This window comes from Thamnophis elegans, chromosome 9, assembly GCF_009769535.1.
Source record: "Thamnophis elegans isolate rThaEle1 chromosome 9, rThaEle1.pri, whole genome shotgun sequence".
Classification (NCBI taxonomy): domain Eukaryota; kingdom Metazoa; phylum Chordata; class Lepidosauria; order Squamata; family Colubridae; genus Thamnophis; species Thamnophis elegans.
This window is the reverse complement of record NC_045549.1, coordinates 8180420-8206581: the sequence shown is the minus strand read 5'-3', so window position 1 is coordinate 8206581 and position 26162 is coordinate 8180420. Positions and strand designations below refer to the sequence as shown.

Here is a 26162-nt window from a genome sequence, read left to right as displayed (position 1 = left end):
GGTTTATATCTGGTCCTCACGCTCACGACCATTACAGCATCCCCCAGTCACATGGTTAAATCTAGCCACTTGGCAAAGTGCATTTTTTTATAACAATAAATTTATAACAATTGCAGCACCCTGGGTTCACACGATCACCTTTGCAATTTCCCTGCTAGGTTTCTAACAAGTGAGGTCAAAAGGGGTAAGCGGGATGCTTAATGGCAGGATTATTTTCTTAACAACTGCATGCTTTGTTTAACGACAAAGCAAGGTTATAAAATCAAGAGCAATTCATTTAACAAACATTTTGCTTAGCAATAGATTTTACAGTCCCAATTATAGTTGTATAGGGAGGTTTACCTGCATATGTATACATAGCAAGGGTGTCAAACTTGTGGCCCGCAAGCCGGTTCCATCACATACTGGCCCCTAACATGCCCAGTTTAGCAAAGTGAATCTTTTTTCTTAAGACATAAAATAATTCTATATTTTTTCTTGTTTTCAGAAAAATTAAAATCAACTTACCGTATTTTTCATTTTTCAGAATATAAGAGGCACCTTTTTTCCTCAAAAAAGAGGCTGAAAATATGGGTGCGTCTTATATACTGAATATAGCATTTTTTTGCCTCCTCCTAAAACCCCATCCCTTCACCAAAATGGCTGTGCATAGCTTATAGGAGACTTTCAGAGAGCTCCTGGGGGCTCGGAAGGGCAGGAATGAGCAAACAATGGGCTTTTTTTGCTCAATTTCACCCCCCCAGCCCCCAGGAGCACTCTATAAGCTTCCTAATGCTCTTTTTTGACAAAAAAACTGGCCTATTTTCTAAAAAATGGGCCATTTTTTGCTCATTTTTGGTCCCCCACCCCTGCAGGAACACTCTACAACCCTCCTAAGGGCTACTCATGCCCTTTTTAAAAAAAAAGGGGGGGGGTCCATTTTCATGAAAAACAGGCTGTTTTGGGGAGGGTGGTAGAGTGCAAAACCTTTTTTTTAATTTGCCTCTTCAAAATCTTGGTGCGTCTTATACTCTGGTGCGTCTTATACTCTGAAAAATATAGTAGCTTTTAAATCTGGAAGCATTTGAAAACACAAATCAGAACTGTAAAAATCAGAATTGTTTTCGAACTCATTCTGGTAAACCAAGAATCAACACAAATGCCACAGCTAGACTATCTATCTATCTATCTATCATCCATCCATCCATCCATCCATCCATCCATCCATCTATCATCAATCTATCTATCTATCATCTATCTAGTTTATTTTACTGGGGAAATTCAAAGCATCCTGGAATCAGAGCAACCTTGCAGGCAAATGCCTCCAATCAAAGCAAGGGTTTCATTCATTCATTCATATCCTGGGATGGTTTTGTTCAACGAATTCAGCTTTAACATCAGACGAAACTGAAGCAGCTTGGATCCACCGTTGCCTCCCTGCCCCCTTATTTTTCCCTTGACTCGTCACTCCTGTGCATGCGCAGTCCTGGTCTTCCTGTGAACTGTGAGCAGGAAGGGAGATTTGCAACCCAAACAAGCCTCAGCCAGCCTGCAGCTGATGGTTTCCTACTTCTGATCCTTCTGCTGGGGCCTGGATGAACAAACGTGGGCTTGAGGTGGAAAAAAAAAAGGGACTTTGGTTTTGGGTTTTGCTGATTAGATAGGTTTGTTGTTATAGAGATAGGGTAGCATATCTTATTATGTAAAAGCAAAAAAGAGACGTTGTATGTTATGACCATATTCTACTCTGCCATGAAGTCAAAACTTTTCTTTTTCTAGTCCCCTAAATAAGGGCCTTTTCAATACAAACAGTTTCAAAATGGAACAATAGAGATGAGAGACTCTGACAAGCTGAATTCTCTTCCCAGTTAATAGTATAATGCGATCCCTTGACCAATTTCTACTCATTAATCCTAAATACAGGTAGTCCTTGAGTTACAAGAGTTCTTTCAGTAGAATGTTCAAAGTTACATCACTGATAAAAGTGACTTATGACCATTTTTCACATTTATGACCATTTATGGCATTCCAATGGCCACATGGTCAAAATTCAAGCACTCAGCAACTTTTGACTCATATTTATAACATTTGCAGTTTCTTGGGATCATGTGGTCATCTTTTATGACCTTCTGACAATCAGTCAATGGGGAAGCCAGATTCACTTAATAACCATGCTAATAACTTAACAACTGCACTGGTTCACTTAACAACTCTAGGTCGTAAAATGGGGGGAAAACTCATTTAACAAATATCTCACATGGCAACATAAATTTTGGGCTCAATTGTAGTCATAAGTTGAGAACTATCTGTAATGCTTTGGTTGGGCCCTTGAAAAATGTGCATTTTGTATAAGCACCATATACAACATATACGTTTGTGTGTGTGTGTGTGTGTGTGTTCCAGCATAACTCTGGAATGCCTCAAGCAATTTCAATCAAACTTGGTACACAGATGACTTAATCTCTGCAAACAAATATTGTGGGAGTAAGACACCCCCTAAAACCCCTCGCAGTGTATGCTCTGTTAAGATATAGCCTGTTGTGTCTTAAAATAACTTCTACTGTACTGCCGTGAAATGGCTTCTACTGCACAGCACAGTGGAGTTGCCATGGTAACAGCTTCACAGTACTCCACAAGGGGGCTCCCTCTGGTAAGGGGGAAAATCCAACATTAGAAATTACGTTTGGTCCGGACATTTCCCCTCTATAAATAAATACCTGGGCAATGGCGGGTTATCTGCTAGTATAGAATAAAAGAGTTGGAAGGGACCTTATAAGTTTTCTAATTAACCCTCTGCTCAAGTAAGAGACCCTACACATTTTGGACAAATGGCTAATATACAGGTAGTCCTTGACTTACAACCATTCAGTCACTGTTCATTATCCTACATTTGGCTGATTATCCTACAGTTTGTATAGGTAGTCCTTGACTTACTACAGTTCATTTAGTAACCATTCAAAGTTACTACAGCACTGAAAAAGTGATCTATAACCGTTTTTCACTTTTACAACCATTGCAGCATCCCCATGTTCACGGGATCAAAATTCAGACGCTTGGCAATTGACTCATATTTATGACAGTTGCAGTGTCCCGGGGTCTTGTGATCACCTTTTGCGGGAAGCCAAATTCACTTGGTAATCCTTTTACTAACCTATCAACTGCAGTGATTCACTTAACAACTGTGGCAAGAAAGGTTGTACAATGGGGCAAAACTCACTTAACAAATATCTACTTAGCAATATAAATGTTGGGCTCAATTGTGGTCTTAAGTCGAGGACTACCTGTGGTCTCTTCTCTACGAGTGCTTTTTATTAGATGTATACACCGATCTCATGTTTTTGTTCTTATGCAATGAATCATTTTTCCTATCTGATTTAACATGCCTGAAATGTAAGAACAAATGTAAAAACATGGGTTGCCTCTGGATTTTTCTGCAAAGATAATCTCATCTCTTCAGCTTGTGAATCAGAGTGTCTTACACCTCCGCTTGTCATTTATATTACATATAAAATGTTAGTTATATATGCATTGCGTTTCTGACTGGATCAGAATGGAATTATTTGCATTCAACATGAGAGGTTGGTCTAAGTGATAGAGAGACATTGGTCTCTGGCAAAACTAATGTCAGAACTAATCCTTCCATTCCCTGCTCCACCATCCAGCCAGAACTTTGAAGTTTCTTGGATGAGAAGCGAAACATCTTCTTCCTCAAGAGAAACAAAACATCTTCTTCTTCCTCATCAGAACTGAAGAAGCTTCTTGGATGAGAAGAGAAACATCTTCTTCTTCTTCAAGAGAAGCAAAACATCTTTCTCATCAGAAATGAAGAAGCTTCTTGGATGAGAAGAGAAACATCTTCTTCCTCAAGAGAAGCAAAACATCTTCTTCTTCTTCAACAGAACTGAAGAAGCTTCTTGGATGAGAAGAGAAACATTTTCTTCCTCAAGAGAAGCAAAACATCTTCTTCTTCCTCATCAGAACTGAAGAAGCTTCTTGGAAGAGAAGAGAAACATCTTCTTCTTCTTCAAGAGAAGCAAAACATCTTTCTCATCAGAACTGAAGAAGCTTCTTGGATGAGAAGAGAAACATTTTCTTCCTCAAGAGAAGCAAAACATCTTCTTCTTCCTCATCAGAACTGAAGAAGCTTCTTGGATGAGAAGCAAAACATCTTCTTCCTCAATAGAAACAAAACATCTTCTTCCTCATCAGAACTGAAGAAGCTTTTTGGATGAGAAGCGAAACATCTTCTTCCTCAAGAGAAGCAAAACATCTTCTTCTTCCTCAACAGAACTGAAGAAGCTTCTTGGATGAGAAGAGAAACATTTTCTTCCTCAAGAGAAGCAAAACATCTTCTTCTTCCTCAACAGAACTGAAGAAGCTTCTTGGATGAGAAGAGAAACATTTTCTTCCTCAAGAGAAGCAAAACATCTTCTTCTTCCTCAACAGAACTGAAGAAGCTTCTTGGATGAGAAGAGAAACATTTTCTTCCTCAAGAGAAGCAAAACATCTTCTTCTTCCTCAACAGAACTGAAGAAGCTTCTTGGATGAGAAGAGAAACATTTTCTTCCTCAAGAGAAGCAAAACATCTTCTTCCTCATCAGAACTGAAGAAGCTTCTTGGATGAGAAGAGAAACATTTTCTTCCTCAAGAGAAGCAAAACATCTTCTTCCTCATCAGAACTGAAGAAGCTTCTTGGATGAGAAGAGAAACATTTTCTTCCTCAAGAGAAGCAAAACATCTTCTTCCTCATCAGAACTGAGGAAGCTTCTTGGATGAGAAGCGAAACATCTTCTTCCTCAAGAGAAGCAAAACATCTTCTTCTTCCTCAACAGAACTGAGGAAGCTTCTTGGATGAGAAGAGAAACATCTTCAAAAGAAAAAACAAGGAAGTCCAGCTGCCTTCTCAAAAAGCACTTTTGGGACATCTTCCTCAACCCAACTGAAGAAGCTTCTTGGATAAGAAGATAAAAACCTTCTTCTTCAATAGAAGCGAAATATCTTCCTCCTCCTTTCTGACATGCCTCTTAGTGTACATTCGAACTGTCAATACAATTATTATCCTATCCTATCCTTCCTCAGCAGAACTGAAGAAGCTTCTTGGGATGAGAAGCGAAACACGTCTTGAGGGAAAAACAAAGAAAGTCCAGTTTGTCTCTTGAAAAAAGCACCAGTTTGAGGAAACCTGAGCTTACAAACATACCCTCAGAATCGGGCCTCAAAAGCCAACCCAAAGTGTGTGTGTTTGTTGTGTGTTTGTTGTGTTTTTGTGTGTGTGTGCCCGCGAGCAGCGCGGGGTTCCTACATCTTGGCCTGGGCTGCGCGCGCACCCCCTCCAGGCGGCCTGGGTAGGGGGAAAAAAAAAGAAGAAAAAGCCCCGCGCGCTCCCGCGGCCGGCCCCGCGCGCGGCCCCTCCTCTCGGCCGCGCGCCAAGCTTTCCTCTCTCTCTCTCTCCTCCTCCTCCTCCTCCTCCGCTCGCCCGCCAGTCCAAAGCTCAGGAGGAGGAGGAGGCGGAGCCAGCAGCAGGCAGAGCTCCCTGCGAGAGTGGGGGGGGGATGAAGGAGGCGGAGCCAAAGCACAGCAGGCGGAGCTCCGTGCGGGGGTGGGGGAGGAGGGAGGAGGAGGAGAAGAAGTAGACCCTGCTCCCTGCGAGGGGGGGGGGGGATGAAGGAGGCGGAGCCAAAGCACAGCAGGCGGAGCTCCCTGCGGGGGTGGGGGAGGAGGGAGGAGGAGGAGGAGGTAGACCCGCCTGCTGCCGGCTCTTCTTTCCCTCCCCTGCTCTCCCCCCCTCCCCCCGGGAAGCGGCTTGCTCTGCGCTCCGCTTCTCTCTGCCTCTCTCTCTCTCTCTCTCTCTTTTTTTTTTTGCTTTCCACCCCCTTTTTTCCCCTCCCCTCTTTTTTTCACTCTACCCCCCCCCCCTTTTTCTTTCTTTCTTCTGTTTGCACCCACTTTGCTGGCGGCTCCCAGGCAGCAGCAGCAGCAGCAGCAGCAGCGGCGGCGGTGGGAGCTGCCATTGCAATCCCGGAGGAAGCGCCGCTGCTTTGCAAACTCGGCCTTTGGGGGGGGGGGACCCTCTCCCCAATTCGTCTTTCCAACTCCCCCCCCCAAAATAAACCGCGATCCTCCGCAACCCCCTCCCCCAACGACAACTAAGCGCCCCCCCCCACTCCACACCCACCATGGAGAAATGAACCCCGCCGCCGCTTCCTCCTCCGCCTCTCTTTCTCCCCGGGTCTCCTAAGATGGAGCAAGCAGGGAAGTAACAAAGAAACAAGCCAGCTTGGGCCTTGGTGGGAACCAACATCCCATCATGCTAGTTTAATGGACCGAATGCGGGCCGGTTGCAACGGAGATTTTTTTTTACCGCTTTGCAGGAAAGAAGGTGAGCATTGCTGGGCGCCCATAAAATATGCATTGTTGGGGATTATGATTATATAATTTATTATATACTTTATTCATTAAGCATGAAACTCAAGTCAACTGAACGTTCAAAAATGCCTCACAAATACCATTGACTAATTATTATTATATACTTTATTCATTAAATATGAAACTCCGTCAACTGAACGTTCAAAAATGCCTCACAAATACCATTGACTAATTATTATTATATACTTTATTCATTAAACATGAAACTCAAGTCAACTGAACGTTCAAAAATGCCTCACAAATACCCTTGACTAATTGTTATTATATACTTTATTCATTAAATATGAAACTCAGTCATACCATTGACATTATTATTATTGTTGTTGTTATTATTTATTGCAAGTTAGAGGAGTTTTCCCGAAATCAATCCTTTCTGGTTGGCTTTTTTTCGGCCGATAGCAAGAGGGGTATTTCATTTAAAATAAATAAATAATTTGCTTAGGATTTTATTTTATTGCAGATGAGATTGTAAATATAGGAAGCCGATCCGGAACTGTGCTTTTAATTTTTTTAAATTATTATTATTTTGGCTCCACGAAATGCAATCCGGGGACGCATCGTTTTGCAAACGGATTTGCTCCCTTCCTGACATTCTCATTTTTTTTAAAAATGCACTTTTTTTTGTGTTGTTTTAATTTCGGGCCTGGATTTGCACCTTTGCACCCTGGACGGCCCGAGAGGCCTCTTTTGCAAAACACCCCTATTTGCAAATCTAGGCCGCCGTTGAGTTTTGGAGGCCTTTTGTTTGTGTGTGTGTGTGTGTGTGCAAGCGTTGTGGTTTTATTCTGCACGAAAGTAACCTTGCATTTTATTTTATTTTTTTGCGATAAGGAGATTGCTTTCCTTATGCGCCGTTGCTTTGGGTTATTTTTTTTTTCTTTTAAAAGTAAGGCTGGGGGGGGGTTGTTAAAACACTCCTTTGTTGTTGTTTACGTATGAAATGCATGCGGGGACCCGGGGAACATCCTAGTCAAGTGTGTTGCGAGCGCCGAGCTTTGTGCCCTAGAAACGGCCGGCGGGAGGGTTGCAAAAAGGTGCCTTTATTATACTGGCTATTGCAATGGGAACCGGGAAGGCGACGGGCTCTGGGAATTAAGGCGGGATTGTTTGGGGATAGGACGGGGGGGGGGGCGCGGAAGCAGAGCCCCCCCCCCCCAAAGTGCAACGCACGGGACTTGCAACGGGGCAAAAGTGACTGTGCAAAGATGACGCTTCGGATCGTTTCCAATGCTTTTTATTTTTTTAAATGACCTGCTCAACTTGAGATTTAGGAGTCTTTTTTTTTTTTTTGCACCGAGGCCATTTGAAAGATTTCTGCAGAACTCCTGCAGGGGAACGAAAGCGTTTGAAAACAATAAAAATAAGGCGGTTTGAATTTTATTTTAAACCCCATCCTGCTGCTGCTGAGATTCAGTTTCCTTGTTTATGTCCAGCGGGTCTCTTTCCTTCCTTCCCTCCTTTTCTCTTTATTTCTTCTTTCTGTCTGTCTTTCTTTTCCTTCCTTTTCTTTCTCTTTCCTTCATTCTTTCTTTCCTTCCTTCCCTCCCTCCATCCCTTCCTTTCTCAATTTTTTCTTTCAGTCCTTTTCTTTCTCTTTCAATTTCTATTTCCTTCCTTCCCTCCATCTCTTCCTTATTATATTTTTCTTTCTCTTTTCCTTTTTGTTCTTTTCCTTCTTTCCTTCTCCTCTTTCCTTTCCTCCCTTCCTTTCTCTATTTTTCTTCTTTCTTTTCTTTCTCTTTCCTTCTCTTTTATTTTTTTCTTTCTGTATTTCTTTCCTTTTTTCTTTTCTGTCTTTCTTTCCTTCTCTTTGCTTTCTTTTCTTTCTGTGATGTCACAGCCTACCATAGTCTTGCCAAAAAAAATACACAGAGCTGCATTTCCCAAATTGGATGCACCCCACTGCAGCAATTGCCCGGGAGGTGCGAACCATGGTTTAAATGGTGGCCTTGCCTTGGCATCTTTGGTTTGTCTCTCTTCCAGGAAAAATAAAAAACCCGAAACCAGCTTTTGCAAAACTACGCTGCTTTCCTTAAACCTTTTGATCAACAGTACAGTGTTTTGCAACTAGCCAGGAGCAAAGGACATTTGCAGATGGGAGCCACTCCTCTTGAAAAAGTGCCCTGCTGTATAAGTTTGACACAGTTTGTGGCACAAGTGGGCAGGCCGTGAGGGGTGTGTCAGGGGCTGGACATTGCCAGTGACCACAATCTGCATGGATCTGGGCCAACCGGTCGAGAGATCTTATTGCACTGGTGTTGAATGACATGCATAAGCCTCGGCCAAATATTGACTAAAAAAAGAAAACTCCTGGCTGGGGCTGAGGCCTTGTTGCCAAAACTGATCTTTGGATGCCAAATGTGTGAAGTTTCAAGGAGAGGAAAGAGCAACTGAAATGTTTGCCCTGAAGCGTTTATCCTGAGCATTCATTGGTTTGCACCAATTCTCGCAAAGTTCACAATGGAGAAAAGAGCTGGCGCCGACACATTTCTTTTGCGAGTGGTGTGTTCCTCACAAGACTATAGAAAATGCATGCAATTCTCTGTGGCCCTCTGGATCAGGGGTCTCCAACGTTGGCAACTTTTAAGACTTCTTGACTTCAACTCCCAGAATTCCTCAGTCAGCTTTGCTGGTTGAGGAATTCTGGGAGTTGACGTCCATATGTCTTAAAGTTGCCAATGTTGGAGACCCCTGCTCTGGATTCACTAGCAACCTCCCCTCCCAAAGTTTCTGGCACGTATTGAATTGAATTCTTTATTGACCTAGTTTGATTGAACCTACAAGGAATTTGTCTCCAGTTCATCCCAGTGTATCTACCTACAACAGGGGTCTACAACCCACAAAGATCCTAACCGGAAGCGCCCCCCCCCCCCATTCAATTCTGGAGCTGGCCGGAAGTCCGGTTCCACCACCATAGAGTCTCCTAGTGTGGCCTTCTTTTTCCTCTACCTGTCCTAACCAAAAGCCCTATCAATTGTGGAACTGACCAGAACACCCACCCCTTGCCATAGTCTCCCCCGGCATGCCCTGCTCCCCCCCTCCAAATTGGAAGTTCTCTCAAAATTGTGATGCCGACTGGCGACAGGGAGCCACAGCAGAGGGATGAAAGAGCCACATGCGGCTCCAAAGCCCAGGGTTGCTGACCTCTGACCTCCAACAACAAAGTGATAGGTCATGGATCATAAATCGCGGTCACAATCATTAATCCTAAAATACAAACAAGCAATAAAGGATAAGATAAGATACCAATAGGAGAACATAAAGGTGATTATAGCAATACAGCCTACTACATGGGTAAATTTCTTAGGCCTAAGACAGTGCTGTGGGAATTACGTGTTCCGCAGAGTGATGGCATGAGGGAAAAATACTGTCTTGAGTCTAGTTGTTTTGGCGTTCAATGCCCTATGGCTGTCTCCTGAGGGGAGCAGTTGAAACAAATTACCATATTTTTTCAGAGTATAAGATGCACAGGAGTATAAGACACGCCAAAGTTTTTAAGAGGCAAATTTAAAAAAAAATGTTTTTGCACTCTGCATACCTCCTAAAAACGGCCTGTTTTTCACAAAAATGGGCCCATTTTTGGGGGGAAAAAAGGGCATGCATAGCCTTTAGGAGGCTTATAGAGTGCTCCTGGGGGCTGGAGGGGGGGCAAAATTGAGCAAAAAAAGGCCCATTCTTTGCTCATTTCTGCCCTCCCCAGCCCCCAGGAGTGCTTGGAAAGCCTCCTAAAGGCTATGCACGACCATTTTGGTGAAAGGGGCAAAAAATGATGTATTCAGTGTATAAGACGCACTTAGATTTTCAGCCTCTTTTTTGAGGGAAAAAGGTGCGTCTTATACGCCAAAAACTATGATACTCTGCACAGTTATTAGTCAAGTTGTATTTTTGAGGATTGATTTTATTATTGAACAACTACAGTGCTCTCGGTCAATCCAAAACTTTAATAAACCTCAAACCCTGAATGTTTAAGAAAGTGAAAGTGAAAGCTTTTGGGTGTACAATTTATTGGGCAACTTATTAGTGCGCAGAACTATTGAGCAACTATAGGAAAAACAAAAAAAATCCCATCTCACTTGTTTGTTTTCATCTGTTAAAAGTGAAAATAATAAGCAAGCAACTCAAAATGTACGAATAAACATTGCAGACATCTTAAAAAAAACCCCAGTAACCAATATAGCCATGCTATCTTTTCAGTTAAGTTAAAGCCTTCCATTCATGGAGTCTGTCAATGTTTTGATCTTTTGATGATCAACGGTTTGTGCAGCCGCAACCACAGCCTCCCAGAGGCTTCTTCAGAGAGGTGTACCGTTTTCCTTCGCCAGAAAATCTAGAAATTGCCTGAAAACGTGACTGTTGAAATCTCATCCACGTGGGTGGTGACAACATATTAGTATTTGGTGAGGAAACTTTTCAAAGTCAGCAAAAATCTCACGTTCCTTCCTGCGACTGAGAGCATCGAGACAAATTGTGCAAAGTGGCAAAAATTGCTGAATAACTTGTGTGGAGCAAGAGAAGAAAAGAAGGTTGTTGTAAGTGTGAGTGTGTGTGTGTGTGTGTGTGGTACTTTGAACCATTTGTTTAGGGACTGCTCGATGTTACAGTGGCACCGGAAAAGTGACTTGTGATGGTTTCTCACACTTAACAATGGTTGCTGTTTCCTCATGGTCACATGATAAAAATGAAGTTTGAACGGTCGCTAAACAAACAGTTGTAAGCCAAGGACTTCCCGGTATTACACTCACAAAGGACTTCCCGGTATTACACTCACAATTCTTTAGTATCGGTTCAGAAGCTCTGGCTGTGAAGGTGTCGGCAAAATCAACCAGAAATATTGTTCAGCCTGTTCTCTTTCTGTTCAACCTGAAATACCTCCTGCTGTGTCTCTCTGCATCAGTCTGCAACCTGTAGGCTAGGTAAACAAAGCCTTTTGCTTGGCCAGGTTTGCTCCAAGATTGATATTCACACATTCGTCTTTCTCCATGTTCCTTCTGGTTTTCAGCAGTTCTAAAAGAATTATATAATTCTTGTAATATAAAGCATATGGTGTTCCAATGTTTAATCTTAGAGAGAAAACATCCCTGTAGTTCTGCAGTACCCTCCTTCCTTCCCTTCTTTTCCCCTCCCTCCCATCCACACATCTTTTATCCCTCCCTCCCTTCCATCCATCCACACATGTTCCTTCCATCCATCCATCCATCCATCCATCCATTTCTTCCACCCTCACTCCCATCCACGCATTTTCCTTCCTTCCTTCCTTCCTTCCTTCCTTCCTTCCTTCCTTCCTTCCTTCCTTTTCTTCTCTCCAGTAATATGTATGTATATATCAGTGGCGGGTTGCTAATCCCGTTCCAACCGGTTTGGTTGGAACGGGGTCAGCGGCGTCCTCGTGCACGTGCGCAGTTCACGCATGCGTCTTAGCGCCTGCGCGATGCTCCAGCTGCTCGCGGAGAATCGCGCAGGCGCTGTATGTGCCATGCGCCTGCGTGGAAGCGCAGAAGCCTTCAAAGACCGGTAAGGAGCACGGGCCGGTGGGTGGGCCCTTCGCCGTTCCCGAAAGTTACTTACTTCCGGGTTCGTCGACCAACTGGTTCGCGGGGACCGCCGCGAACCGGTTGAAACCCACCCCTGGTATATATTGATGAAAGAAATGTCCTTCTGGGTTCGGTTCCAAGTGGGGAAAAAGACACTGGAGACATGGAGGCTGCTTGGAAAGATGGTTTTAATGGTGGACAGGACCACATGGCTTGAGCCCTGAACCGAAAAGGTGATCACATGCTTCAGTGTTGGTGGAGAAGAAGTGAAGGGCTGAGGGAGGGGCTTGCTAGGCTTTTTATAACCTGTTCAGTCCCACCTCTCTGTTTCCTGTTCCTGTGTAAGAAATGTACTCTGATTGGTTGTCAGACTCCCATGGGACCATGCAGGAGCAATTCTCTAGGCTGTGTTTTGAATCCAGGTTTGGTTGAGTTCTCAGATGCCATGTGGTCAGTTGGGACCAATATTATCATGCTTTCCTGTAGCTGGTGGAGAAGTCTTTATTATGTAGAGGGATTAGCTTGGCCTTCTTAATGGCCCATTACCAAAAGTGGGGATGGGCAGGAAGCTACAGGCAATTATTCTGTCTTTTAAAACATGTTTCTTTTCATATCCAGAGAAATATTCTGCCTTTTCAATATTTCCTAGGATATTTCATTTTTCTGGGAGAGGGCTGGATGATAACTTCCCACAGTATGTAGAGAGAGAGAGAGGAGAAGGGAAAAATTTAAAGATTCTCTGAGTATATTGCCAAGTATGAAAATGTATCCTGAAAGATTATCCTTTGACCATTTGCCAGGCAGCTGTAAACCTATACGAGAACAAAATATTTTAATCTTTTCCAAACATTTACTCTTTATCTATTCATTCTGGCAATTTATCATTACAAGTCAGGAGATTCTCAAAGGGTTATCATCAGAATGATAAAATATAAGTGGTGCAAGTAAAATTACGTAAGAACAAACAATCGTCCCAAATTAAATGACTAAAAAAATAAATAAACAACTGATGACATCTATAATTCCAAAACCCTCTTAAAGCGTTAGGTTTTGAAGACTTTTCTGAGGCCTAAAAAGTAAGAGCAGATGAGGATATAAAGGGGCGGAGAGTGTCATAGCATTGATGCTACTGCAAAAAAAAACCCCAGGATTTGTGGCTAACCCTAAGGTAAAGGTTTCCTTCACACATATATGCTAGTTGTTTCCGACTCTAGGGGGCAGTGCTCATCTCCCTTTCAAAGCCAAAGAGCCAGTGCTGTCCAAAGACGTTTCCGTGGTCATGTGGCCAGCATGACTAAACACCAAGGGCGCACGGAACGGTTACCTTCCCACCAAAGGTGGTCCCTATTTTTTTCTACTTGCATTTTTACATGCTTTTGAACTGCTAGGTTGGCAGAAGCTGGGACAAGTAACAGGAGCTCACTCTGTTACCCGGCACTAGGGATTCGAACCGCCGAAGAGCCAGCGTTTCTGATCAACAAGCTCAGCATCTTAGCCTCTGAGCCACCGCGTCCCCTGTGGCTAACCCTAGTCCCAGCAAAATGGAGGCCCACTCATAATTTTATACTAGTGGAGGAGAGGTCAACCTTGGTTGGAAAATATATAGTCCTGTAGATCGAGGTGTTTGTTATTATGGCCAAGTATGTAACCAGGGTAACTGAAAGATGTCTGGGAATTTTCCGATCCCATGTTAAATATTTGCTGAACTGTTAAGGGATAAGCGAAGACCAGACCAATCTGCATTTGTGTGCCCACTTAAACTCTCATCTGCATTCCGTGAATTTGCTAAGGAGCAACTCAATCCAGTTCAGACTTTAAAAAAAATGGCTTGTGGTGATAAGTTACAATAATGATTCTAGTCTAAATGTAAACCCAGTTCCCTGATGGTTGGTGGACAGATGTGGATCAGCATATACCCTGCTTCCCTGAAAATAAGACCTCCCCGGATAATAAGCCCAATCGGGATTTTGAGCGCATGTGCTAAAATAAGCCCTCCCCAAAAACATTTACCGTATTTTTCGGAGCATAAGACGCACCTTTTTTCCCTCAAAAAGGCTGAAAATCTGGGTGTGCCTTATATATCGAATACAGCAATTTTTTGCCTCCCGAAGGCCTGCCCCTTCACAAAAGTGGCTATGCATACCCTTATGGAGGCTTTCAGAGAGCTCCTGGGGGCTGGGGAGGGCAGAAATGAGCGAAAAATGGCCCATTTTCTGCCCCCCCAGTATTGCCCCCGCATTCTATAAGCCTCCATAAGGCTATGCATGCAATTTTTTTGACAAAAAACGGGCCCATTTTCGTGAAAAACAAGCCACTTTTTGCTCATTTTTCCCCTCCCCAGGAGCCTAACTTAATTGGCCCCTGCAGTTGTTCACCCTTACAACTGATCTCAGGGATGCTATAGTTCCCCCCACCACCACTTATCTCCTCCCCCAGTAGGTCTCCATAAGCCTTCTCTTCCCATGCTGGGATGGTAATTGGGCCTAAGGCCAGTGGGGATCCAGTGAAAGTGGGGCAAGGTCTGTGGGGAAGTGTACCACGAGTTGTCTCACGAGGATCACGAGAGGCCTTGGGAGGTGTGGGGCAGGCCAATCGATGCCTATGCTACGCCTCCCAGGGCTTCCCCGGCACTCTGTTGTTCTGACCTAGGCTTCTCCAGCAGCACAAAGCCGAGTCCTAAACCCCTTTTACTTAATTTACAGTGAATTCTTCTCAGGCAAAGTCTTTCCTCTCCCACAGTCTTTCAAGATAGTTCACAATTACTGACCTTTATCAGGCTTGGAGAGTGGCCAGGCCGATATCGTTCAGACGCCGCAATACTTGGCCAGAATGCAGGCATGAACTAATTGTCTCCTGCAGACTCCACTCCCCTTTCGCTCCTCTTTTATTCCCTCTGGGAGGGGCCATTCACCGTCCACCTGTGGCCTTACTCCCATCGCCCCTTGTTCCTTAGCTGTTCCCTTCATCTGGCAACTCTGCCCATGCGCACATTGGAAACAGACTCCAGCTGTTCTTCTGCCTGCTGCCGGACTCCAAAGACAGCTGATAACTGTCAAACGCCCCCCTCTCTGCCTCCAAGCCCTCATCCGAGCCTTCCCCAGACTCCAGGACTGGCCCATGTTCCTCCCCAACCTCCTCACTCTCCGAATCTGCTTCCAGCTCTGCTGGCGGGCCACAACACTTGTTCTTCACTTAATGTCCCACATGTTCATTGAATGATTCATTGGGGAGAGCAGCAATTGGGGGGAGGGAATCGTTCATCGATATGCTTCCTTTAATGGCCCGGCGATACGATACCATAATGGGAAAGCCCCATTGCAGTCGTATCTCGAGGACTACCTGTACATGACATTAAATGCAATCTGTTCAAAGTCATGTAGCAGTTTTATTTTGTGGAGGAGGGAAGATGGGTTCTGAGCTGTAATCATAGAAGGAAAGAATGCAAAGGTTGGAAGTTATCTAAAAGAGCATGATACCCTAGCCGGTGCAGAAATGACAGATGGCCAGTCAGTCTCCGTTTGAAGTCCTCCTGTGAACGTGAGACCACCATCTCTTAAGGATATTTCATGGCTGAACGAATCCTAGGAATGTTCTCCCGGTGTCCAGCAAAAATGTACTTGCAATTTAAACTCCTTTATCTTCTGGAACAATGTTAAAACAATTTCTCCCTGCTTTCCGCATGACAATTCTTTAGATACCTGGAGGCATCTGTGAGGCCGTCTTGATGTCTCCAGGCTAAACGTGTCCATGTAGCAGACAAACAGGCAGAGCTAAGGGGTGGAGTCAAGCATGCCATCAGCTTATAGTTGTTACATTGCCACAAACTTCCAAGTCCAATTTCACTTGGATTTTGTTGTCCCTTATCTAGTGCCAATTTAGTATTGAACTTAAGTTACATGTTTGAATTGCAACTTAATGTATGGTCTTGATCCTTTGCATATGACATTAATCTCTTGTCAATGGCCGTAAATGTAGACTGGTTGCCAAACACCCAGAATGCAAATACGTGACCCAACTATTGGAACTGTGAATCTGAATTGTATCTTTTGGGGGGGTGTCCATTGTAACTCAGGGTCTACCTTTGACCAGTCGGTTCGCCGACAAATGCACTCTCAACAAAAGCGCGCTGACAAAACCGCGGGGAGAAAACTGCGAGTTTGAAAGTGTGCCGACAAATGAGCACAGAAGCGCGCCAACAACAGCGCGCCGACAGAAACGTGCTCTAAACCTAACCCTAAAGGTAACCCTAAACCTAACCCTGAACCTAAACCTAAACCCAAACCCTAACCCTTACCTTAACCGTAATGGCGCTTCTGTCGGCGCTCTTTTGTCAGCGCGCAACCATTCGTGTGCTAATTCGTTGGCGCGCTTTCAACGACGCGGTTTTATCGCCACGGTTTTGTCGACGTGCTGTTGTCGGGTGTGCATTTGTCGGGTCACGTGACCAGTCACCTTAGGGTGTCAACAATCCCTCCAGTCATTCTTCATATGTTTCATAAAACACACAAACGGTTGCAGGAATTGGGTATAGCTCAAGGGTCGGCAACCTTAAACACTCAAAAGAGCCATTTGAACCCGTCTCCCACAGAAAAGAAAACATTGGGAGCCACAAAACCCTTTTGACATCTAAAATGAAGATAGCACTGAATGTTATTATTTTTTTACCTTTAGGCTATGTATAAAAACTATAGCGTGTTGCATTTATGAAATCAACGAACTGCTACAGAAAAAATAAATTTTTACTCCTGCATGCAACAAAAATATTTTGAAAAAATATGAAAAAAAAGATGGGTAGAAAACCTCAACAAATCGGGGGTGGGGTATTATACATTGGCAGCTGTGAGCGACAGGAAGCCTCAGCAGAGGGATGAAAGAGCCACATGCAGCTCCGGAGCTGCAGGTTGCAGACCCCTGGTATAGGTAGTGTAGTGAAAAGAAGGACTAGAGTTGACATGATAGCAGTATTCCAATTATGAGGGGCTGCCACAAAGAAGAAGGGAGTCAAGGTATTCTCCAAAGCACCTGAGGGCAGAACAAGAAGCAATGGGGGGAAACTAATCAAGGAGAGAAGCAACCTGGAATTAAGGAGAAACTTCCTAACAAGTGAGAACTATTAACCAGTGCAATGGCTTGCATCCAGAAGTTGTGGGTGCTCCAACACTGGAGGTTTTTAGGAAGGACAACTATTTATTTGGAATAATCTAGGGCACGGGTGTGTCAAACTCGATTTTGTTGTGAGCCGCATCAGGGTTGTAATTTGACTTTGGGTGGGCAGGGCCGGAGTGGGCAGGGCCGGAGTGGGCAGGGCAGCTCAATGCCACTCATGTCGGTGTTGCCAGCAAAAACAGGCTCCCCCGCTCTGTTTTGGCTGCATTGGCCACCTGCAACCCTCCGCCAGCAAAAATGGAGCTAAGAAGTGCAGCCCTTGTGAGCTCCGTTTGAGGCTGCGATGGTCTCCTGCAACCCTCTGTCAGAAAGAAACGGAGCTCCGTTTTCATTAGCACTGAGGGCCAGCCCTTTGCTTGTTTCCAGGGCAGCCCGTGGGCCAGATCTAAGTCCTCCGCAGGCCGGATCCAGCCCCCGGGCCTTGAGTTTGACACCCCTAATCGAGGGTCTCCTGCTTGAGCAGGGGATTGGACTAGAAGACCTCCAAGGTCCATTCCAGCTGTTTTCTGATTAATTGATTGATTGAAGCACATCTCCGGATAGCAAATGCCGATGTTCACTTACACGTTGTGTAAAAAAGCATATTTCCTTTTCATCTGTCCTGATTCTTCCAAGGTTCAGTTTCATTGGTGGGCTCTCTTAAATTAAGACCCAGGAAGAAGAGATTGCAGAAGAAACTAGCGGAAGAAAGAGGTGCTCTGCAAACTAGTTGGCCAAAGAGCAGAATTAGCTATAATCCAAGCTCTGTAGGGCTGTTCTTAAAAATTGCATTCCTTTGTGGAATGTATTTTTTGCAGCCTCCTCGCATAACATTTAAAACACGCTGGGCACATTTTTCCTCCTCCTCCTCCTCCTCCTCCTCGGCCCATTATTGGCTCACAGAAATGATGGCATAAATCTTTTGAGTGAACGTTAATATTTTGTATGAGTGGGTGAGGATTCCCTCCCCTCCTTCAGTGGCAGCTCTGCATTTAGCATCACATTCACGTCCATCCCAGAAATGGGATTAAAATGGTCCATCTTTCAGAAAAAAAAATTCAGCCGTTTTCTGGTTCAGATACTACTACTTTTATGTCTGGTCACCTAGTGAATGTTCAAAGCTACAGTAGAAGCTACATGTCTCAGGAAGCGGAGCATGGGTTGTTTCGCGGGATGGGGGAGGCCTTAGAGGCACCCCCCCCACTCCTGAGTTACCCTGTGCTTTGCTTAACGACTCCCGTATTCATTTAACGATTCATTGGCGAGAGCAAATCCGGGGAGATCATGAAGGGAAATGCTTCGTTTAACAGTCTCCATATATTGACCATATATTGAGGGCTACCTGCATATGGCATTAAATGCAATCTGTTCAAAGTCATGTACCCTGCTTCTTTGAAAATAAAACCTCCCTGGATTATAAGCCCAGAAGGTCTCCTGCTCCTGAAGCCAAAAATGGGTGATGGGGGCTGGGCTCATGTGCATGCACGGAGAGTTATACGTGCATTGCATTATGGGTGCACACCAGTGGTGGGATTCAGCCAGTTCGCACCTATTCGGGAGAACCGGTTGGTAACTTTCTAAGTAGTTCAGAGAACCAGTTGTTGGAAGAAATCTCCTTTTGTTTTTTTCTACTTTACAGGGCTAATCCTGTAAGGAAGGCAGGAAGGAAACATTCTGGTGTTGTTTCTAGGGTTCCACCACAAATCCGCGAAGCCCTTCGGCGCGGAGACATAAGCGCGAAGACTAATTCGCGCCGTTCTAAGCGCTAGGGAAAAACGCGACCCTACCACAATGACATAATCGCGGAGGGCAAAATCGCGCATTCCCAAGCACTCAGTACCCTAAACCTAACGCTAAACCTAACCCTAACGCTAAACCTAACCCTAAACCTAACCCTAAAACAAACCCCTAAACCTAATCCTAACGCTTACCTTAATTGAAGTCGGCTTTCTGCCATGGCGCCGTTTTAAAGCACCCTTCTGTTGCCACGCTGTTGTCGCGGCGGTGATTACGTGCGGTGATGACGTCACGGCTTTAGCGCCGCAATTTTATCGCCGCAATTTTGACCAGCGCGGTTTTGTCGTGCCACGGTTTCTAGCCTCATCTTTATTGCCCTGCTTACAGAAACTGCCTCTCCGGTTAACCCTTATTACGTTGTAACAGCTAAGGCGAAGCGTCCATCGACCTGAGTGACCTTGAGTTGGCCATGCCCACCCAGGCACATGACCACCGAGCCCCACCTACCCAGATGGTCATTAGGGCAGAGAACCTGTTGTTAAATTATTTGAATCCCACCACTGGTGCACACACATGATTTCGGCATGTGACAACAAAAATGTTAGCCCCCACTGACCTAGATTTTAAAAATGCAAGAAAATGTGAATGTTAAAAAGATCTATATTCAGATATCAATGTGTATGCCATTAACCAGCGAGGTGCAGCTTCCTTTATATGAAAATAAATAAATCAGATTACTCATCTTACAGCCGATCACATGGGCACATCTTAATTTTCATACATGACAATGAATACATGGCAAAAAAATCATGAATTTGGTCCTGGCATATTCTTCTTGTCTTGGATATTAGGATGGATATTATTTCCCAAGAACACATTCCAACACCACACAGCCTTGACAACCATCTGTGTATATTGCTTAAATATGGATTTCTATGCTGAGCACCGGTTGATCCTTTTGGTCAGAATGGGACCCCTTTAGCGGCTAGCACTAACTCCGATCCTTGGAAGATTTAGCGTCAGATTAGGCCACTATTTTTGCTAGTAAGAACGAAGTCTTGTTCTTTGTCTTTTAAAAGAGGCAGTGCCAGGCAATTGAACCCAGGGCAACTCATCTACAAAATGCGTGTGCCAGCTATTACGCTGTGGCTGTTTGCCCTGTTCATTAATGCGCGCAATTATTTTTAAAAGCCATCTGCGCCGAAAGCACTTCTTGCAAATGGCTTCTTCTCCATAGTGAGGGGAGGAGTATCCAGGATGGGTTGACTTTGTCCTCTCTTGATTGGGCTGAGTCAGATGGTTCCACCACAATACCGCGAAGCCCTTATCCGCGGAGACATAAGCGCGAGTGCTAATCTGCACCGTCCGAATCGCTAAAGCAAATGCGACCTTACCGCGCTGACATAAGGGCGGAGGGCAAATCCGCGCCTTCCGAAGCACCCTAAACCTAACCCTAAAGCAAACCCCTAAACCTAATCCTAACCCTTACCTTAATTTAAATCGGCTTTCTGCCGCCGCGCTGTTTTAAAGCGCCCTCCTGTCGGTTGCAGTGTCCCGAGGCCATGGGGAATCCCCTTTTGTGATTTTCTTGACAAGCAAAGTCAATGAGGAAGCCAGGTTCCACTTAACAACTGCAGCAAGAAAGATTGTAAAATGGGGGAAAGCTCACTTCACAACTGCCTTGCTGAGCAACAGAGATTTTGGGCTGAATTGTGATCATAGGTCGAGGACTACCTGTGGGCCCATGGGAAAGTTGTGATTTGCAATGTTCGGTTTCAGTCTCTAACCATACATTGGCAGATGGAATTCTGGGAGTTGAAGTCCACCCAACTTGAAAGCTGCCATGGTTGAGGAACGTTGCGATGGCTAACCTTTTTGCCATTGTGTGCAAAAGTGAGGGCAGCGTGCGGGGGGGGTGTTGTGCGTGAATGTGCCCACACCCATAATTCTATACACCCACACATGCAACACCCCCCCCCCAGGGAGTGGACCTGTTTTTTGCCCTCTCTCTTTTTAGGAGCCTGGGGAGGGCAAAACCTGCCTTCCTCACCTACCCCGAAGCTGAAAACGGCCTGTTTTCCAACTTCCGGTCAGACCGGAAGGCCCGTTTTTCACTCTCCCCAGGCTCCAGAGCCTTTCTAGGAGCCCGGGGAGGGTGAAAACAGCTTTCTCCCCCCCTCCAGACCAAAAACAGCCTGTTTCATGACTTCCGGTGGGCCTAGAAGCCCCGAGAATTAGCTGGCTGGTGTGCACGCCGGATCTGAGCTCACGTGCCCACCGATATGGCTCTGCGTGCCACCTGTCGCATGCGCGTCATAGGTTTGCCATCACGGCTCTAACCACTCGCCTCACATTGGTTGTCAGATTACCTTTTGAGATTTTTTTGAGATTTTATTAATATTTGTAGGCCGCCCTTTTCCCTGAGGGGACTCAGGGCGGCTCACATAAAATCGGGGAAGGGGAATACAGACATTAAGATGAGACATATAATAAAATAGTAAACAACATACATTCATCATTCGGGAGGGGAACTATCCTTGTCCCCAGGCCTGACGGGCGAGCCAGTTCTTCAAGGCTGTGCGGAAGGCCTGGACGGTGGCGAGGGTGCGAATCTCTACGGGGAGCTCGTTCCAAAGGGTCGGGGCTACTACTGAGAAGGCCCTCCTCCTTGTAGTTGCCAGCCGACACTGGCTGGCCGATGGTATACGGAGGAGGCCTAATCTATGTGATCTTATTGGTCGCAGGGATGTAATTGGCAGAAGGCGGTCTCTCAAGTATCCAGATCCACTGCCATGTAGGGCTTTATGGGTGACTAATAGCACCTTGAAGCGCATCCGGAGATCGACAGGTAGCCAGCGCAGCTCGCGGAGGATAGGTGTTATGCGGGTGAACCGAGGTGCACCCACAATCACTCGCGCGGCCGCATTCTGTACTAGCTGAAGTCGCCGGATGCTCTTCAAGGGCAGCCCCATGTAGAGCACGTTGCAGTATTCCAGCCTAGAGGTCACAAGGGCCCGGGTGACTGTTGTGAGAGCCTCCCGATTCAGGTAGGGTCGCAACTGGCGCACCAGGCGAACCTGGGCGAATGCCCCCCTGGTCACAGCCATTAAATGGTGGTCAAACGATAGCTGTGGGTCCAGGAGGACTCCCAAGTTGCGAACCCTCTCTGAGGGGTATAGGATTTGACCCCCCAGCCTGAGTGATGGAATATTGGTCGAATCTCTGGGAGGGAAACACAACAGCCACTCGGTCTTTTCTGGGATTGAGCACAAGCTTGTTAATCCTCATCCAGTCCATAACAGCTTCGAGGCCACGGTTCATCACGTCTGCCGCTTCATTGAGTTGGCACGGGGCGGACAGATACAGTTGAGTATCGTCCGCATATTGATGGTATCTAATCCCGTGCCTGCGAATGATCTCACCCAGCGGTTTCATGTAGATGTTGAATAGTAGGGGGGATAAGACCGAGCCCTGAGGCACCCCATAAGTTAGGGGCCTAGGGGACGATCTCTGCCCCCCCACTAACACCGACTGCGACCTGTCCGAGAGGTAGGAGGAGAACCACCGCAACACGGCGCCTCCCACTCCCACCCCCCGCAGTCGTCGCAGAAGGATACCATGGTCGATGGTATCGAAAGCCGCTGAGAGGTCAAGGAGAACCAGGATGGAGGAATGTCCTCCATCTCTGGCCCTCCAGAGATCATCAGTCAATGCGACCAAAGCGGTTTCTGTGCTGTAACCTGGTCTGAAGCCTGACTGGAAGGGGTCTAGATAGCTTGCTTCCTCCAAGGACCGCTGGAGCTGGAAGGCCACCACCTTCTCAACAACCTTCCCCAGAAAGGGGAGGTTGGAAACTGGACGATAATTATTAAGGATAGCTGGATCCAAGGATGGCTTCTTCAGGAGGGGTCTCACCACCGCCGCTTTCAATGCGGCGGGGAAGTTCCCCTCCCGAAGTGAGGCGGTGACAACCGCCTGGATCCAGCCTCGTGTCACCTCACTGCAGTTAGTAACTAACCATGAGGGACACGGATCCAGTACACAGGTGGAGGTACTTACAGCCCTCATGGCCTTGTCCACATCCCCGGGGGTAACGTCTTGAAACTCAACCCAGAGTTGTTCAAATTGATCCTCCTGTGCCTCGGCTGGAGCTGCAGGGGTGGAGTCCAAGTCCGACCGAAACCGAGCAATTTTGTCCGCTAAGAATTGGGCATATTCTTCGGCTCTGCCCTGCAAGGGTTCCCCCGCTTCCCTTTTGTTCAGTAGGGAGCGGGTTATCCTAAACAGGGCGGCCGGGCGGGACTCAGCGGACGCAACCAAGGAGGCTATATGGGATCTTTTTGCAGCCCTAAGTGCCCTGGTGTATTCCTTGGTGCAGGTGGTTACCATTGCTCGGTTCGCTTCGGACTTATCGGACCTCCAGCGGTGCTCTAGGCATCTCCTCCGGCGCTTCATCTCCCGGAGTTCCTCGGTGAACCAAGGAGGTCTCCGGGATCCGCCGCCTCGGAGGGGCCGCAGTGGCGCAATCCGGTCGAGGGTCTCCGATGCTGCCGAGTGCCACGCAGCAACCAGAGTCTCCACCGGACTGTGGGCGAAAGTGTCAGGAATAACCCCAAGCTCTGTCTGGAACCTTGACGGTTCCATAAGACGCCTGGGGCGGAACCACCTGGTCGGTTCCTCCTCCCTACAGTGGGGGTTTGGTCTCCGAAAGTCGAGCCTCAGTAGGCAGTGGTCTGACCACGACAGGGGTATGATGTCGTTCCCCCTCAGACCAAGATCACAAATCCACTGCTCCGAAAGAAATACAAGGTCAAGCATGTGTCCCGCCGAATGGGTTGGGCCTCGAATTACTTGGGTCAAGCCCATGGCTGTCATGGAAGCCATGAACTCCTGCGCCCCCTCCGAGTTTTCACCGAGCGACGGCAAATTAAAGTCCCCCAGGACCATCAACCTAGGGAACTCAATTGCCAGCTCGGCTACCGACTCGAGGAGCGAGGGGAGGGCTGCTGCAACGCTGTTGGGAGGCAGGTACGTTAACAGCAGACCCACTTGACCCTTGAGGTCCAACTTTAACAGCAAAGACTCACACCCGACAATCTCCGGAGCAGGGACCCTACGAGGAACTAACGACTCTCGGATAACAGCGGCCACACCCCCACCCCTTCCCTGGGCTCTCGGCTGATGCAGCACCTGAAATCCTTCTGGGCACAGTTCTACAAGGGGGACTCCTCCCTCTGGGCCCAGCCAGGTTTCAGTAATACATGCCAGGTCTGCCCTCTCGTCTAAAATTAAGTCCCGGACGAGAGGAGCTTTATGTACTACAGACCTGGCATTTAGCGACAACAGCCTGAGACCAGGGTCCTGACTGCTTACGCCATCTGGTCTCGGAGTGGGATTCCTAGGGCCGGAAGGAGGGATCTCTGTAATGTAGCGAACCCTCCTTCCCCGGTAATGGCCTGCCCTAAAGTCCCCGCCGTATCTGCCTCTCCCTGTTACGACCGTAATACCCCGACCCTCTCCCGTGTCTCCAGTCCCCTCAACCACCCCCATGGCCCCCGCATCTCCCGGCAGGTCCTCCGAATCATGCGTAGTCATACACTCCTCCAAGCAGTCCCCACGTAGAAGTTAAAAAACACAAAATTTTACAACAATATGAATTATAAAAGTGGGCCATTCATTCATCTCACACATATCTCATACATATCCCAAACAAAGAAAGAAGAGAAAGATGAAAGAAAAGGAAGAAATTAAAAGTTGCGCAATTGATCAATTTAAGGTGCGAGTTCAGGTGGTAAAAATCGGCTCTCAATGTTCAGAGTTGAAATGGTTGAGGACCAGTTATAGTTCGGATAAAATATATGGGGGAGTGTCTTATAACCCCTCTCTTTTTCTATAACTTTGTTAGTCTGAGGGTCCTGTGGGGGTAGAAGAACCTGAGCAAGTGTTGGAATGGCTTACTAATTGAGACACATCCTCTACAGCATCTTAAGGACATGCCCTTTATAGCAGGGATGAGTAATCTCGGCAAATGGCAGAAATCTACATTTTATGAGCCAATCTAAACAATAGCTTCCTTATTTCACAAGGCTGCCCCTGACCTTGCATTGCAGGGAAGTGGGTGCAATGGTTTTGCTTTGCTTCAAATTTAATAAGCATGCTTTTTTGGAAAATTATCCGGGCATTTCAACACTCCAAACAGTGACACATGTAATAGATATACATATTGTACATATACCGGTACATATACATGCACACAGGCATACTCTGTTTCCCTGAAAATAAGACCTCCCTGGATAATAAGCCCAATTGGACTTTTGAGTGCATGTGCTAAAATAAGCCCTCCCCCGAAAATAAGCCCTCTCCTTTAATATCTAAACGCCTGCAAAGCCAATCCCCACCATTTCCGGGGGGGCACGACATGCCCCACGCGCCCCGCATACACCTGCCATCCTTGCGGATCTGTCCCATCTCAGCCATCATCTATTTGGAGCAAATGCGGGACTTTGTAAAAGTAAGGGGGGAAAAATGCATATGAGAGAGGCCTTCTTCATATTCATGCTTGAGAAAAGAACCCTTAGTAAGAGTTCAGATGGGTGAAAAATGATCAGCGTGTAATCCCAAGGAAACATTTACTGACGACTCGGTTCTTAGTGATCTTTGAACAATGGAGAAAAAGATGGAACACCCAAGAATGAAGGAGAACGGAACGGAATGGAAACGGAACGTGATCAACTGACCAAAACAGTTGTCCGGGTCTCACCGTGGTATATTTTGTTAGGACACTCAAAATTACTTCCTGAGGTGGACCTTCCAGATAGTTCTTCTTTGTCCTCTTGTTTTAAACTGAGGATCAGTTGTGGTAAGGTTCTTCAGAAGTCACACCTTGTCCTCAGTAAGTTGAAATGGCGTCTGAAATCTTCAGCCAAAGTTCCTCCTTCTCCTCCTCACTTTTGGAAGAGGACCTAATAGTCGTACTTGGTTGGACCTTCTGTACCCAAGAAACTCAGGAAGATCTTTTATAGGCTTCCATCTTCCTCCGTGAACCATCAACGGCTTTTCCACAGGTCCGGAATAGCTGGAGAGAGGTTTGGGCCAGATCTTCATGCCTACTCACTATTTCTCACAAGCTGTAGGACTGAAGAACAAAAATATTTCCTGCCCTCCATTTCTTTATTTTGAAGCCATGGAAATGACTATCTTAAATCTCATGAATGTTGGCATCTACTTACAGTGGTACCTTGGTACTCAGCTGCTTTGAAACTCATGTAATTTGGTACTTAACGTTTTTTGATGAAAACGTTTTGTCCCGGTATTCATTGTTTGTTTAGTACTCGAACGCACAGG

General features: G+C 46.0%; 1 protein-coding gene across 2 annotated transcripts in view; it reads left to right on the top strand.

The window, feature by feature from the left end:
• Nucleotides 1–5755: 5755 nt before the first annotated feature.
• CCNI (cyclin I) overlaps nucleotides 5756–26162 on the top strand; it is a 64601-nt gene continuing 44194 nt past the window's right edge. For both annotated transcript variants that reach the window (XM_032224551.1, XM_032224550.1), the window contains exon 1: nucleotides 5756–6358. The gene's annotated coding sequence lies outside the window, so the exon portion shown is untranslated. The remainder of the gene's footprint in view (nucleotides 6359–26162) is intronic.